At 42.7% G+C, this 14,250-nt stretch overlaps 1 pseudogene; it reads right to left on the bottom strand.

The window, feature by feature from the left end:
• The window catches only part of LOC125275459, a 67,037-nt pseudogene that overhangs the window by 44,759 nt on the left and 8,028 nt on the right, over positions 1–14,250 (bottom strand).

The raw sequence follows: 14,250 nt of genomic DNA, 5'->3' as shown, positions 1-14,250 counted from the left end.
ATATTTACATCCATGCCACTGTTCAAAATTTAAAAATCCATCATTTAAAATTAAATTCTTAACTTATTCCTATTCACCATTAGAATCCAAAGCAGTCGTTGCACGTCCAAGGTGAACAGCATCAATGAAGTAAGAGTTAGCGGCCACTCCATACACACTGAGCTGAAGAAGTTTGTAGTTGGAGCCAATGTAGTTTGTCTGTATGGAGCTCAGGAGATCCACACACTTGTAGTTCCACCTGAGAATGATAACATCAGTGTTATACTCACAACAAAAATGACCTTGATATTGGTATCATTTTGATCTCACATTGATGATAAATACAAATCCTCAAAAGGAAAGACATGAAATTGCTTTTTTTTTTTTTGTTCAGTAGATTAAACTTACTCATCTGTTGAGTCAAACTGCACAGAGATGCGTATGTTCACCTCCTGGAAATTATTTGCAGTTGTGTAACTGAACAATATTCCCAGCTCATTCACCAGATGCCCTTTGTAGGCCAAACAGAGCTACAAAAAAAGTAAATATACTATATAAAATATATTTTTTATCTTTGAAAAGTTCATTTCGATACTGAGAAATATCTATTAGTAAGGATGAGATACATAAGTGTTTAGTGGAGCTTACAGTGTTGTATGTTTGTAGAAGTATTGGGCTGTAGATCGCTCCAGATGCTGTATTGTCATTGGCATTGAAGAGAATCTCTGGATTCTTCAGAGACCAACGGCCACAGAAAGCCTCAGAATCAGTGACCCGAACCCCTCTGCGGCTTAGATCACCTGAAAACTGTTTTGACAAGGAGAAAGCTCTACAAGCTGGACAAAAAGGTGATGTTTTCAATAAAATAACTGATGTCTATAATGCTAATGTCACACATGATTTGCAAGGCTAACTTGACTTGATTTGATTGCTTACCCCTGTGGTGGTCGTCTCATAATCTCTGAAAAATTTCACATTAGTGTTCTCCATGGTCGGAATCTCTTCTGGACATTTAGCGGTGACCGTCATATCTAGTGCTGAACGCACCTTTAATAAACAACAAAAAAAAGAGGTGTAACCCATCATGTATAAAATGAATATTTAAATAAAATGTTTGTACACAGTACCGTAATGGTTATTATTTTATTGTATAGTAAATATTAAGACATCTAAAACAAACAAAAACCTCGGTTTCAGAAGCATTGAAAGGCAGAGGGAGGGACGGAACTCCACCCCACCGCAGTGTGAACGTCTCCATGCTGGCCTGGCCTTTCACGTCCTCAGTAACTGTGATGTTTGTATCTGAGCCCATGATCAAGTAGTCAAGATCCTCAAAGTCACCTGAGATTATTCCAAGATTTTATTAAAAAAAAAAAAAATTGTATTAAATGTACTGGCATACTTTAAAAGCAACATAAATTGTCATATAAAATACTCTAATAACTGATAACAAAAATAATAATCAACATTATAATTAAAATATATATGAAAAATATATAATCTAATGTGGTACGTTATGCAGAGAATTCTGAAAACATCCCTTTTACCGTTTGGTTTTAACTCTAGCATTTATAAATGATTTTCATTATTTATTTTTTTATTTATTTTTATTTTTTTTACTGAGATTTAGTGTAGATGGGTAAGTGGTCAATCACAGTAAATTTTGTTAAATTACATATCTCATGTAGGTGTTTTTCTGAGCAAAAATCAGATGATAGAAATCAGTATATTAATTTTAAATAGATCATTTTCAAGTTCACCTCTGTTGGAGTTGAATGTCACATTGTACAGTGTCTCATTGTCCAGTTCTTGCTTTGTGACTGTAACATTATCTGGTTTAATTGTCCACAAATCATTCAGAGCGTTCTGCAACTCCCTTGCTGATGCACTAACTGGGATCGGCCCTACAACACGCAAAGCAACTCCAGTAAATATTACAACATGCAAACAAAAGACATTTCTAGAGGTAGTGCAAAAGGGTGAATGCAAACATTTACATGAAAACTGGATATCTTAGCTTCATGAAACACACATTCATAGTTCTGTGTGAACTAATGCACCTGTTTTAAGATCTCCATACGCCAGGAAGTAGTATGTGTTTTCACAGTTGCTCGAAACATAACAATTACTGCTGATTCTCAGAGTCTGCACCTCATTGATGGGGGTTTTTGGTGTCCATCGAATGAAACGAACCACCTAAAACAACAAAGAATTAAAAAAAAAAAAAAATAAATGCACATAGCACATAGAGAAGCACATATCTAAGACTTATTGAGTTTCTGCAGATAAAAATTAATTCCTAAAGCTTTCTTATTCCTTTCTTCTTACTTTCTCTTAAGTGAGCTCACTTACCTGTTTTTCAGGAAGTATATCATAGTTTGCGTTAATCTGCTGTCTCTCATTAACAGCTTCTATTGTCTGCTGAGCCGTGAAAGGGCTGATCTCTTTGAAAAAGGCCACATCCACTGATGCTGCTCCTCCATACTCCTGCACTAGAATCTCAGTGTAGTACCTGTAACATATTGATGTTTTGTGTGTAGAAAATTATTTTATATCCAAGATTTGGTTATATTGGAGAAAACATTAATAATGACAAAAAGACTAATAGAGAACATATATTTATAACTTTTGACCATTATGTATAATTTGGAAAACTTCACTTACGGTTTTCCCTTCTCTAAGTGCATGACCTCTGACCTCTGGGTGTTATAGGTGAAGAAACTGTCAGTATAGTAGGGCTGTGATGCAATTTTAACCTGAAATGAAATAATAATAATAATAAAAAAAATTATTAAATTTGAAATGTTACAATACATTTTATACAAATATCCCCAATAGGTCTGTATTACAAAGCATTCATGAATTATATTCATTCAGTTCAGATCTATTCTCTAAAAGGGCAGTTAACAGGATAATTGCTTACATTGATGACTACTGAAATTATGAAATTATGATTGTATTGTCATTCAGGTACCTTATCCTGGGGAAGACTTGTATTGCTGAAATATAGCTGGCATCGTTCGTTTGCTTTAATTCGGAAATAGTAGTTGTCGGTCTCCGTTGGAACAAAGAAACCACTCAATCGTGCCACAAAGTTATCAATTTCATTAGGCCACACATAAGACAGCGAATCCACCCACTGGACAGAATATCCAGGCCTGCTAGAACTATACTTCAGGACGTCCTCTAGAAGGTTCGGAGAAGATTTGCTCCACATCTCCATTTTAAAACCTCTGCCACCTACAAACATGATCATTTAATATCATTCAATACAATCAAGACAGTACTGTTGGAATGTTCATTTTACATGTGTAATTAATTTCATAATTAGTAGATTGGACCTTGTCAAGTTTTACTGTATGTAAAGTCAACAGATGATGAAGAGACCAAAATTAAAGGTATTTTAATAAAACAAGTTCAGTCCAAAGGGTAGCGTCACAGCGTGTTCTACTTCAAACACTACCACAGTCAATAATCGACAATCAAGGCAGAGAAACGAGGAACTTAATGCAGATAACGAGCTTAAAGACTAACAGGAGGGATGAACAAATGGATATCCATAGTAACTAATAGTAGTGGGAAACATGAACAAAGACAACAGGAAATAATGAGAAGCAAACTAAAAGTCCATGATAATGAATCCAAACGAACAAATGACCGAATATTCCTGATAGACCTGAGCTTGTTGTCAAAATTTTTACCTCAATGAATATTTCTTAGGGTAGGTTTCAAAGTCGATTTAAATTAAAATTAAATTCATATTTTTTTCCCTGGTCAGTAATTATATATTTCAGAAAATGATTCACAGCTATTAATTTAGTTTACATCAGGGATTCCCAATTCCAGTCCTCGTGCCTCCCTGCTTTGCACAGTTTGTGGGCAAATTCCAACAGGAAGTGAGCATCCCTACCCACTCACCCTACTATGCCCTACTCACCCCAAAGGGCAGAGCCTTTGAAGGCCAGAGCCCTTTTGTCATAATGAAGCCGTTTGGAACGCACTTGGTGAAGGAAGGAATGAAAGACCATATAATTTCCTCATTAGCTTCGCATGGAATGTTACCACGACAACGCTAAGCAGCAACATCAGTGATATGTTGATATGGTGTTAATATGATACAAATAAATGTAATTTTTTTTTTTTAAATATGCTTTATACATGTCTGTGTGTTCCTAGTCTGCTCTTAACTTTATAAGTTAAGCATTAAACACATAAAGCATTAAACACATTTCTTAACTATAAAACTTTTTAAAACTTAATATTAAATGCATGATGAAAATGTGTGAATTACTCTGTTTATGCATTAACTCCAACTCACCATACACTGCGTTCCAAATTATTATGCAAGTGACATATCAGTAAGATTTCAGTAGAATAAACATTTAGATTTTAGTTTTTCTAAGAAAATGTTTGTTTGTTTATTTATCCATGTCTTTTTAGATGACTGGTATCAATCTCAGACAAAATAATTTGCCAGGTCTATGGAAACCCTACTTAGAGGTTGTTCCACATTATTAAGCAAGTCACAGTTCTCATGCAATATGGAGAGGAAGAAAGATCTTTCTGAAGATGAAAAGCAAAAAATGGTGCAATGTTGTGCAAAAGGCATGAAAACAACTAATATTTTGTGAAACTGAATGGAGATTATCAAATTATCATAAGATTTCTGAGTGATTAGAGCACAGCAGAACTCGGTCAGATAAAGGCTTATTAATGAAAGTTCCTGTCAAAAAATGAATTGTATTAAAAAGGCAGCTATAAAAAAGCCAGTGTTGAGCAAACAGGCATTTGAAGCTCCTGGTGTCTCTGGAGTCTCAAGAAGCTCTCCATGCAGGCTGGCAGTTGTGCATAAAGATGCATTTTAGACACCACTAACCAAACCTCACGAAGAGAAACATTAACAGTGGGTGTAGAAATACATGAAGACTCATTTTTTAAATAGTTTAATTCACTGACTAATGCTGTACTACAATAGATGGTCTAAACAGATGGATTTCTGGATGGTTGGTGAATGGCCACCACGTTCCAACAAGACTGCGATGTCAGCAAGGAGCTGGCGGGTGATGATTTGGGCTGGAATATTGGGAAGTGAGATGGAAGGTCCCTTTAGGGTCTCTGAGGGTATTAAAATGACTTTCATTTTAAATGACCGAGTTCTGCTGTGCTCCAAATCACTCAGAAATCTTATGATAATTTGATCATCTCCATTCAGTTTCACAAAATATTAGTTGTTTTCATGCCTTTTGCACAACATTGCACCATTTCATGCTTTTCATCTTCAGAAAGATCTTTCTTCCTCTCCATATGTCATGAGAACTGTGACTTGCTTAATAATGTGTTACAACCTCTAAGTAGGGTTTCCAAAGACTTAAGTAGACCTGGCAAATTATTTTGTCTGAGATTGATACCAGTTATCTAAAAAGACATGGATAAATAAACAAACATACATTTTCTTAGAAAAACTAAAATCTGAATGTTTATTCTACTGAAATCTTACTGATATGTCACTTGCATAATAATTTGGAACGCGGTGTATATACAAAGTTCTGTCATGAAACTCTAGATGGCGCAGGCTAATAGGACCTTTAACGCAACCTGTTCATAATCACATCGTTATCTATAGGACACAGATGATTGGTTCCTGCTGTATCAGTAGCCAATGAGCTTGCGTTCTCAACCTTCAAAATACTTTGGTAGCATTGCCTTAGCAGTGCAGCGTGCTTCAGAAACCCTCCACCTTCCCCAGCTCCACCTGTATAGATCTGCTACAGGTAAATCATGTACACTATATTGTACAGCAACAGCATCCCTTACTTGCTCACAGCAGTGTGTCGTGTATGTATTGGCAGTAGCAAGTCCTGTATTTGCTCTGCAGCAGCAGCAATAACCTACAGCAGCAGCAGCAGCATAGATCTATTCTGCCAAGACCAAATATACAACATTGTCATATCCATTACCATACCAAACACTCCAAGAGTTGTCATGACAGAACTAGATTTAAAATGAATCATAAGGACTTGTCACCCTGGGCTGCATGACCATAAATGATTAAATTACTTCCTTGAAATGACCATCGCATGTTCTCTACGCTAACGGACTTGTGGAAGGGCCCTTCGTGAAGGGATTCACAGTCTGTCAGTTAAGTGACAAAAGAGAATCATGGTCTTGGTTAAAATAATGACAGTAACAAAGTCAGATGTTTTTGCATGTGGAGTGCAGAATTAGTGTCAACAATGTCTGTGGAAAAGACTGTTACAGAAATTTTACGTCACCATAAGAGATTTCAGATAAGGTTCTCACCAGGAAACACTGTCATATTGTTTTTTTCATAACCAGGAGTTATGCAGACAATCCTCTCATTTGATACGGTCTGAATCTGACACTCACGACCTAAGGAAAAAATGTATAATACAAAATACATTCGAAAAATATATTTGAAGTATTTTATGAATAATTTGTATAATCATTTTAATATAAAAATATATAGATTTTCAGAGGGTTACCTCCTACTAAGACCATGGCCGGCTGGTCAGTCTCATCAAAGTAGTGTCCCTGAATGGTCAGTAATGTGCCGCCCAATATGCTGCCCTCAGAGGGAGAAACTCCTGTCACCTCTGAAAGAGACCAAGCCACAATTTTCAAAAAAATCTGATTCCCTTTCTAGGGAACTCGCGCTGCATCACTATGGCAACGCTTTGGGGATCCACCTCAGCGTAAGCGCTCCTGAAGACGAGTACAACTAGTCCAATCTTGATACGTCATCCCGTGACGTATGCCAGCGGAACGCTGAAGCTTTAAAAGAGCTGTCAAACACGGCTGTTTCAGCTTTCTGATCTTCAGCAAGCGTTCTGTGTCTCTGTCTGTCTTATTTGGTGTTGTTTGTCCCGTAGTAAAACAATATATCTTAGAAATGGCGAGTGAAAGCAGTCAGCAAAAATTCAGACCGTGCATTCCTCCCTGCCCGCGTTTCATTTCGGAGGGAGATGCACATGAATTTTGTGTGTACTGCATGGGAGCGGAGCATGCACGATCAGCCTTTGAGAAGGCTGATTGCCCAGCGTGTCAAGCATTCCCTGTTAGAGTGCTCCGCTCCCGGCTGGCCTTATTTGCTTAATGCGGCCAGTGTGGCGTTCCCCGCGGCTCAGGTCCCGCGGCTGCTGAGGCAGCTCGGCGTCTGCAGTCGTGGGGTTCGCAGATGAACCTGGCGGCGGGGGTTGTGACGGCTGCGGCCCTTTCTCAACTGCTGGGCCCAGTGCTCAACACCGGGATCCGGAAGCCCGCTCTGCGGCTTCTTCCGCCCCGTGCGAGCATCTGAACTGAGTCCATCTACTTCTGAGGAGGTATATGTGCTTAGTATGGACTGTGACATGAGTGATTTGGGTGACTTGCCAGCCCAATCACCGCAGTATGAGGAGCTTGTGGAGGTTGTTACTCGAGCCTTGGCGAAATTAAATATCGATTGGCCGGCCGAGAGACAGGAGGAGCGTAGTAAAAGCAAACTCGATGAACGCTTCCTCCAGTCAGCAAAACAGCCTCCACGTCGGGGTTTGCCGTTCTTCCAGGATCTCCACACTGAGGTGGCGAGATCCTGGAATAAGCCGTATTCATCTAGGCTTTCGAGCCCCACTGTACACCTTTATTCATCTCTGGTGGGGCTCAAACAGAACAGTTATGGGACGATGCCCAGGGTTGAGGAAACCCTGGCAGCATATTTATCACCTGAGGCTGCGTCGTCCCTTAAAACCCTGACATTGCCCACCAAACCATGCCGAACTACGTCTTCTTTGGTGGGCAAGGCGTATATGGCAGCAGGTCAGGCCGGTGCCTGTTTACACACTATGGCACTTTTACAAGTATATCAGGCCGTCCTGCAGAGGGAATTGGATGAGGCGGAGGAGGTGCGGCCCGACGATATTAAAGAGCTCCGTCGGGCCACTTATTTAGCTCTCCGTGCCACAAAGGAGATGGCTCGTGCCATCGGTCGCTCCATGGCTGCTTCTATGGCAACGGAGAGGCACCTCTGGCTGAACCTCTCGGGCATCAAGGAGAGGGATAGAACTTTCCTCCTTGATGCCCCGCTGTCGCCTTCTGGTTTCTTCGGCGACGCCGTTTCCACGGTCGTCGAGAGATTTCAGGAGTCGAAAAAACAGGCGGCAGCATTTCAGAGGTTCATTCCCCTCAAATCCAAAGCCCAGGGGGCTGCAGCTAAAGAGCAGCCCCGGCCATATACGCCAAGCTCCTCATACCGGCAGGCACAGAAAGAGAGTGTTGCTTCTCGAGCGCCCCCTGCAAAACCCCAGGCGCAGAAGCAGCACTCCCAACCGAAGCCCCAAAGAGGGAAGACGGACCTGAGGGACGTTATTCTCTCTAGACGGGCTTCGTGAAAGAGGCCCTGATGGTTTTGTCAGGCCTCTGAGGGCGCCCCCTCCAGGGCGGGAGCTTTTTACAGCTGCTCCCCCGTGGAGCCCTCAGGAAATCGATCTGTTAACCCCGCCGCCCTCGGCGCTTTGGGGCACAACGATTTCCAACGAACCCATAACTCAGTGTTCGCACAATCCTGTGATGCTGGGGGGTTCGCTCTCAATAGAGAGGCCTGTAGAAAATTTAAAACAGTCGAACCCTGCCGCAGATGCGCTTCAGGGCACCCAACCTCCTCCATTGAGTATGGCTGGGGCCAGCTCCGAGAGGCTGGTGCCCTTAGTGAATTTCCTGCCAGCATGGGAAAATTTAGCCAATGTGTCGAGCTGGGTCACTCGCACCATTCACAAGGGCTACAGACTGCAGTTTGGGTCTCGCCCTCCCAAGTTCAATGGAATTTTGAACACGGTAGTGAACCCCGGATTGACACAAGTGATGGATGAGGAGGTTCAGTCTCTACTGGCGAAGGGGGCCATAGATATCGTTCCCCCCCCAGAGAGAAACACCGGGTTCTACAGCGTCAGCTCAACCGCTCTCTGAGGAGAGTTTGGTTCAAGATGTTGACGCTGCCTCACATCGTGAGTCAAATCAGGTCCGAGGACTGGTTTGTCACAATAGATCTAAAGGATGCATATTTCCACACTTCCATCCTTCCGGAACACAGGAAGTTCCTGAGGTTCGCTTTTGGGGGCGTAGCGTACCAATATCGGGTCCTTCCATTCGGCCTAGCTCTCTCTCCTCACACGTTTACGAAGTGCATGGATGTTGCTCTAGCTCCACTCAGACTTCAGGGAATTCGAGTGCTCAATTATATAGACGACTGGCTGGTGTTAGCGCAGCCTCAAGAGCTGGCGGCGCAACATCGAGATGTTGTCCTCGACCATATGAAACGCCTGGGGCTGAGGTTGAATGCAAAGAAGAGCATGCTTACTCCCGTCCAAAAGACGGCATATCTAGGAGTAATATGGGACTCGGTTACGATGCGGGCACAGCTGTCTCCTGCACGTATCGAGTCGATTCTGGCAATGGTGTCCGGAATCAAGCTAGGCCAACTCATCAGTGTAAAACAGTTTCAGAAACTGTTAGGGCTCATGGCATCAGCGTCCAATGTGATACCTTTTGGCCTGCTGTACATGAGACCCCTACAGTGGTGGCTCAGGACCAGAGGGTTTTCCCTGAGGGGCAACCCATTTCGTACGATCAAAGTAACGTGCAGATGCCTTCGTTCTTTGGTCATATGGAAGAAACACTGGTTCCTGTCCCAAGGCCCAGTGTTGGGGGCGTCCTGTCATGGCAAGATAATTTCAACAGACACATCCAACACAGGGTGGGGGGTGGTTATGGAAGGCCGCTCTACCCAAGGTCTCTGGAGCGAAAAGCATCTTTCATGGGACATAAAAAAATTCTCCCAGACCTCAGAGGCAGCCATGTCCTAGTCAGAACAGACAATACGGCAGTGGTTGCTTATATCAATCGTCAGGGGGGGTCTGAGGTCACGCCCCTTGTGCAAGCTGGTGCATAAGTTTCTCCTTTGGTCCCAGGGAAAATTGCTCTCTCTGAGGGCAATGTATATCCCGGGACATCTGAATGTGGGGGCAGACGTCCTGTCGAGGCAGGGGCTGAGGTCCGGGGAGTGGAGACTGCACCCTGAGACGGTGCAGCTCATTTGGAGAAAGTTTGGATGGGCACAGGTGGATCTCTTCGCGAACCAAGAGAACTCGCACTGTCCGCTATGGTTCTCCCTTGTTCATCCAGCCCCTCTGGGGCTGGACGCTATGGTACAGCCGTGGCCGAGGCTGTGGCTGTACGCATTTCCCCGATCGCTCTGTTCCCGGGAGTTCTAGAGAGAGTTCGGCAGGATGGGGTCAGATTGCTCTTAGTAGCCCCATGCTGGCCGGCCCGAGTATGGTTCTCAGACATAATAGCCCTCCTCGATGGTTTCCCATGGGAGATTCCGCTCAGGAGGGATCTCCTGACTCAGGCCGGGGGCTCAATATTTCACCCCTGGCTGGAGATGTTGAAACTCTGGGTCTGGCCCCTGAGGGGGACCAGCTCATAAATGAAGGTCTCTCTGCTGAGGTGGTGGAGACCATACTTAACTCTAGAGCTCCCGCCACGAGGAAACTATACACTCTCAAGTGGAGAGTGTTTTCTGTATGGTGTAGGAGAAGTCAAATTGACCCAGTTAACTGCCCGCTGGCTTCAGTACTGGAATTTCTCCAGGACCGCTTTTCCGCTGGTCTTACACCATCGACTCTGAAGGTGTATGTGGCGGCTATATCTGCCTTCCACGCACCTTTAGATGGTACATCCTTAGGGAGACACCATCTAATAACTCGTTTCCTCCGTGGAGCTTTGAGGATGAGGCCTGCGGCTCAGGTCAGGATTCCTTGCTGGGACCTGACTATTGTCTTAGAAGGGTTATCTTTGGCACCCTTTGAGCCTTTGGACACTGCATCTGACAAGATGTTCACTTTGAAGCTGACGTTTTTGTTGGCTATCACGTCCCACAAGAGAGTTGGGGACTTACAAGCTCTTTCTGTGGCTCCATCATGCTTGGAGTTTGCCCCTGGTGGCGTTAAGGCTATTCTGCACCCTAGACCGGGGTATGTACCTAAGGTACCAACCAATGTGGCCAGGTCCACAGTCCTTCAGGCTTTTCATCCTCCTTCAACGTCGGCTGTGCTATGTCAGGAAGACTTCTAGCTGGAGGAAATCAGATCAGTTGTTAGTATGCTTCAGGCCCCTAAAGAAGGGTTGCCCGGCTACTAAACCTACCATCAGCAGATGGATTGTAGAGGCCATATCTAAGGCTTATGAGGTGCGCGGGCGGCCTTCACCTCTGCCTCTCAGGGCCCATTCTACTCGAAGTATGGCATCATCTCATACATTATAGTCGGGGGCCTCCCTCCAAGATATTTGTGATGCGGCGGGTTGGTCTTCCCCACACTTCATAAGATTCTATAGTTTGGATCTACCGGTCATGCCCGGTGCTCAAGTGCTTATGTCCTAGTTTGTGCCATTTCCGCATCACATCAGGACAGGCATTTTGTCAGTATGGCGACGCGGGTATTCGTTCCCCAAAGCGTTGCCATGGTGACGCAGCGCGAGTTCCCTCGAAAGGGAACGTCTCAGGTTACGCATGTGACCATGGTTCCCTGAGAGGGGAATGAGATGCTGCGTCCCCTTGCCATACTTCCTGCATGCCTGTCAAACCGCTTGCTTCAAACGTTGCCATGGTGACGCAGCGTCTCGTTCCCCTCTCAGGGAACCATGGTTACATGCATAACCTGAGACTTTTTGTGCAGGCAATTCCATGTTTTATTATTTAAGAAGAATAATATTATTCACACCTGCGTATGTCTGGAACATGGCAAGCTTGTTCAGCGCTGAGATGCTGTAAACTCCAAAGTCTGGCAAGCTCCTGAGAAAAAAGAAAATGTGTTTTGCTTCTTTTCTGTCAACAACATGCAGAGACTGTAAAGTTGTAAGGTTTATTAAAGTAAAATCAAACTTGTCTGACCTCCCAAATTGACTGTCGAGAATGTAACTGAGGTTGTGATGACCTGAAAACAAAGGCGATTACATTTATTCTGAAAAAATCTATTGTGAATTAGTAATTCTTGAAAGTTTTAATAATGACGTGTTCTCACCAACATACGTTCCCGTCATTTTACAGCTCATATATCCCCATTGGCTGCTCCCATAGTCCAAAAAGAGGCCATACCTGAAAATTGAATGCATATTTAAGGAGAGTGCATTCACATTTAATGTTTACATTTGTTTGTAACTTAACTGAGATATACTTACTTTTCATCTGAATTGGGTTTTAGCAGTACACAAGGCATGCCTCCCATGTATGCTCTGTTCAAAGAAAAAACATTAAAAACAGTTTCAGGCACACCTTATGTCCATTCACAGGGTATATTTAACATTCATATTAGTGACATTTTGTACATCCAGACCTTAAAAATCTCACATTCCAGCCATTGGAGCTTTTGTCCGTGTTGCTTCCATACACATCAGTAAAGATTCTTCCCCGCAGTGTCACCACAGTCCCTAAAGTTTCATTTTTTATTTTATTTTTTTTTATTATTGAAAGGTATAATTTTTATAAACCAAAGCAGCAGAGTAATGACAAAAACTAACAAAACTTACCTGGGGGACCTGAGAGTGGACTGATACTTTGAATGGTGGGTGTATAGTATGTTTGGCTCTGTGAAAGCAGTGCATGTTTTTTTTATAAATATATTGTAATATTTTGAGAAGATAGGAGTATATATATAAGCAGCACAATGAAGTCCATCTCACTTACATAGAACATGCACCAGTACCAGTAATATCCATAACAAATGTTGCTGGAAGGAATTGGCACACCATCCACGCTGACCCGCACCTCATAGTTATCTTCTGGCATAGCTCTGAATATGATGCAATATAAAGCTTTCTTTGAAAAACATAAGCCATCAACATTTTAAGTAACATTTTGCGGTACATCAATTTCAAAGAATTAAAATATGCATATCTTCTTCCTTTACGCACAAATATGAGACTAAAGGCTGCTATAAATAAACGTTATAGGGGTGGGACAAAATATCGATGTGGCGATATATTGCCGTCCTTCTCTGTGCGATACGAGAATTATCGCACAGAGTTATATACACTGCGTTATAGTTATATACAATCAGGGATGGGCAGTATTTCAGATACATGTATTTAAAATACGTATTTGAAATACAAAATACTATTTTGTATTTTGTATTTTAAAGCCTTTGGAAAAAATCAAATGTAATTTGTATTTAAATACATTTAAGATGAGTATTTTTGTATTTTCAAAATACTCAAAATACTTTGAGACAGTCAACCTCTTTATCAGGGTGTTGTTTTCATGCATCAACTAGTTCAGACCAGACACGCCCCCCCCCCCCCCCCAATCCCAACATTCATGCACGTTAGCCGCAGCTGTACAACCCAGCCTTGGATCGGCAACTTTTCTGGAATAAGGTGAGGATGTGCTACTTGTTGATTAAAGTAGCTTGTCAAATGTGTTTGAAGCATTAACGTTACTGCATGTTAAGCCAAGTTCAGACTGCACGATTTTAGCCCCGATTTTGGCTTGCCGACAGGTTTTGAGAAATCGCCGACAAATGCCCGAAATCACAGACAAATCGCTGCTCGTTCACGTGAGTTCGGGGAGGAGTTATAGACCACAATATCAGCAAGCATGGCTTCGTACACATAAACATTACAATGTTTAGATAGGACTTTCCGCTTTCTCTTTAGCTTTGTGCAGTTGAAGCCTTGTTTATACTTTCGCAATTCGCATGGCTCTACGCCATGAACCTGCTTACTGCGCGCGCTCCTCAGTAAACCTATTAGGCTTTTATGCTTGACGTGCTCTCCGTTGTATAATTCTGTGAAAAACGACAGAGGGCGGCTCTGAGTAATTGTTCTCCAAACCACCAAAAAGCAGCGATGAGAGGAAGTAGTTTGCCGAATAATTTGTCAAACACCTCTTAAGCCGAGTTCAGACTGCACGATTTTCAAAGTAGTCGGGTCACTGTTCTTTTCACACTGCATGACTATCTTGGCCAGCATTCAGTCGCTGCTGTGTTCAAACTGCACGATGGATCGGCGACAGAAGGTTTCACACTGCATGACTTTACAATAGGAAGAATCGCCGACAACTGTCTGGCACGCAAACTACGTTTCACAACCAAAAACACGCGAGATGTGACAAGGAAACAACGCGATATCATGCGTGCAAGACCGGAGTTGTTATTATTATTATTATTAAAAACGGTAGCCCGCAAGAAGCTTGCAATACGAATTGCCTGTGCGCTGATTTGCAGC

This window comes from Megalobrama amblycephala, linkage group LG9, assembly GCF_018812025.1.
Source record: "Megalobrama amblycephala isolate DHTTF-2021 linkage group LG9, ASM1881202v1, whole genome shotgun sequence".
In the NCBI taxonomy this organism is placed as follows: Eukaryota; Metazoa; Chordata; class Actinopteri; order Cypriniformes; family Xenocyprididae; genus Megalobrama; species Megalobrama amblycephala.
This window is presented reverse-complemented; position numbering and strand designations above follow the sequence as displayed.